We start from the raw sequence: 3,702 nt of genomic DNA, 5'->3' as shown, positions 1-3,702 counted from the left end.
GGCACCATAAGTTTTATAAAGAGTTTATAATTCAGTGGCAATAAATATTCCATATGAATGCACACATACAGAAGACAGATGCAAAGGCAAAGACAAAAGTAAAAAATATTTGCTATAGAAATCACGATTACTATGATGAATAAATGCTTGCATGTGATTCTAGCAGAGGAAACAATGTGTAAACAGCTAAGGCAAGAAATGTTCTAATAACTCAGCTTGTATAATGTGTCTGGAAATTTGACTATGAAAAGTCTGAGAAGACAAATTCTAAAACTGAAGCAAGCAGGTAATAGAAATGGAATTCCTCCTTCACCATGATATAGCTTCTAAGATTTATCCTGAGGATAATTAAAAGTCATTGTTTGATTTTAGATTGATGATATTTAATTAAAAATAAGATTTTTCAATACCTCTAAACTTCAGCATAAAAATAAGCCACAGAGGACTGACAGTGGAAAGCCAGAAATTCCCACCAAAAATCAAACTGTTTTATAAACCAGGTGAAAATTCATGGCTGAGCAAAGTTAATGTTGGCAGAAATGGAAAAACAATATATGATTCACATATTAATTATGTGGAATTTTTAGCTTTTGGAGATATGTGAGAGGGGTATGATGGAGGAGTTACATAAATGCATGTCTCATTTGTTCAGAGTAAGGGGTTGTGGTATCAATTATCATGATTATGATAAATGAGAGGAACAAGTTGGAAACAATATAGTATTATGAATTTGATATTGGAACTGTGGAGTTTTGGGTCCCTCTGGAATCTTTCTAGATAGCAGGGAGATATTCAGAAAAATAGACCTGGACTCTGGAGAGACATCTGGCCTGAGATAATTAATTGAAAGTTACAAAACGAAGATTACAAATATTGCCACTGTAGTGAATGATACCTGCAGAGATGATGCAAAAAGTGAAAACAGAGTCTAGGATAGAATGCTGGGGAAAGTATCAGAGAATATTTAAGAAAAAATAATTGTCTTCCTCCTTACCACACATCTTTAATTTTTAATGTTAATTTTATCTGAGGACAATTTTCCCTGTAGCAGTGTTATCATTAGGCTATTTATTCTCTCATACTTTAATAGAACAGAAAGGATACAACATAAGAGAGAGAGAGGAAGCTTTCCATCTTTTATTTCATTATCTATCTTTCACTGTTTTGCAGACAATTAATTAAATAGCACATCTTCTTGTTTTGAGGGTCATGCCATTCATCTAACACTTTTTTCTTGAATCTAGCAATTAAAATAAAATAAGTAACTATTATGGAATATTCATTCTTGTATAATCACTATAACATCTCTTTAAATTTATGCTGTCTTTCAGTCTGTCAGTTTTTACTTTCTTGCTTTGTTCAATACCTAAAGTGACCAAGAACATGAAATGTATAACTTCAACTTCTTTGGTCTAAATACCCAAATCCATGACTTTCTTGATTGATTGATTGATTGATTGATTGATTTGTCATTTTGCTGACCTAAGCCTAAAATCAATTTCCTATTAAGTTATCTAATTTCTAGCCTATTAAGTAATTGTTGTATAATCATCTAACTTGGCAGCACAATAGCTAAGAAATATGTTATTTCCAATCTTAACACTGTCATTTTTTTTTTTGTAGCAATGCCCTTAACCTCATATCCCTCTCTAAACTTGTTTCTCTTCTGTTTCACTTCTCTTGAGAGAGTAGACTCTACTGCCCTCTCTATGTCTCGACTTCCTCCCATGCACTCATAGATCTACAAAGAGTCTGGCTCCAGTCCCATACCTCTAAAGAAACTGCTCTTTATAATTCAGCAATGTCCTGCTGGGGATAAAGACTTTGATGAGGTTTGATGTACCCATGCTGACAGAGCAAAGGTATCTCTTTTTCTGAGATTAGCCATGAGGATACCACTCACTTCTCCTTAACTAGAAACATGCAAGGCCCTCAGAAACCAGAAGCATTGAACAGATTTCCTCATTTCACATACATTTCTATCCAATCTACATCCAGAAACAAAATTTAAAAAATGTAATTCTTGCAAACGGAGCCTGCTAAATATCAAGGAAAACTGTTCCAACCATGAGTGTGTAAATTACAAGAAACATGTAAATCTTAAAAACAAAATCTTTATTTCTACAACCCACATGCAAAGACCACGTAATTTTGGATCTGTTAAGGACATCTTATATACCATATGGATAAGCTTACCTTACAGTGATGTTAGCCCAGAAAAAAAAAAAAAAAACTGAAATGATAGATTTATTTTCTCTTATTTTTTTTGGTTTAATCAAGTTGAGTTTTATTTTTATTTAAATACACATGAGTTAGTTTTGAATAATCAATAGATCTACCTTAAAAGTTTGTTTTGAAAATTAAATGAGATAAAACATATTACTATATTTTAGTTTGCAAAAAATTAAATATGGTTTTTGTTAAAGCACAAACTACCAACAAAAAGTCTTATGCAGTCAAAAAGATGAATTTTAATTGCTGTTTTAAAGGGAAAATGAGCAATTTATTTTAGAGAATAGAATCTAAATATGTCAGTTGAAATGAGAACTTGGGGTAGATAGTTTAAAAAGACAGTGGTAATATTTGAAATGAGCACTTTTAAGATATTTAAATAAAATGCATTTAAATTACTTACTCATAATATTTAAAAATACAAATAATTAACAATTATGTATCAGGATTGTTTTATTTTTTAAAGCAATGTTTAATACAAAATGAAGATTATGTATAAAACATGCAAGTTACAAAACTAATTATTTGGTTTGTTTATTTTTGAGTTTTATAAGAATGACATAATTATAGAGGTAGTCTCCTAGAACTTCCAACACTATTTTTAAAATCCATCCATGTTATTGGTTCTAGACGTTAATTCTTCCATTTGGACTGCTACATATTATCATGGTAATTTTATCACAATTTATCCATTTGTCATGCAGATAGACATTGTGTATGCATACATTTTTAAAAATTAAAACAAACAAAACTACTATGTATATTCTTATACAGATCTATGGGCACACAAATTCAACAGTTTTTCCAGAGGTTATAGTGAGAAACAGAAATGCTAGTTTACTAGATAAGTTTTGTTTTACCTGGAAAACATCAAATAGTTTTCCAATGATGGTTAATTAATGTACACTGTCATAAGCAATATATTGTACACATCTTCAATCGATATTGTGTCTAACATTTTTGCCAATCAATAAGTAAAATGCAGTTCTCATTTTGTCATTAATTTATATTTTCCTGATTCTGTAACAAGCATGATTTTCTGTATATGTTGAGTTAGGTACTTAGTCTTCTGAAAAATTTCTGCACATCTTATCATATTCTGTCTTATTTTATTTTAAACATTTTAAAAGATTAATCTATATATTAATCTATGTTCAGCTTTTTGTATTCCTATTAAATCCCTCCAAGGAGCTTGTCTTTTCACTTTTACTATGGTATTTTTCAATTAGGAAATGTTTTTAATTTTGTTATGAAATGTATCAATATTTTTTTGAAAATAAGAATTTGAGGGACATGCTAGAACTATTTATCATTCTTATTTATTCAGGATACTTTCATATATTATTAACTTTTCTTATTTATTCAATAAACTTCGGCTATTGTTGTTCCTTTGTACTTGCAATTACTGTCTTAGTTTCAGCTTGCCACATTTCTCATACAACCTATTGAATATTTATTTGACATTATAGT

The sequence above is a fragment of the Aotus nancymaae genome, unplaced genomic scaffold (genome assembly GCF_030222135.1).
Source record: "Aotus nancymaae isolate 86718 unplaced genomic scaffold, 86718_ANA_hifiasm-v0.15.2.pri h1tg000006l, whole genome shotgun sequence".
NCBI classification, from domain to species: domain Eukaryota; kingdom Metazoa; phylum Chordata; class Mammalia; order Primates; family Aotidae; genus Aotus; species Aotus nancymaae.
This window is presented reverse-complemented; position numbering follows the sequence as displayed.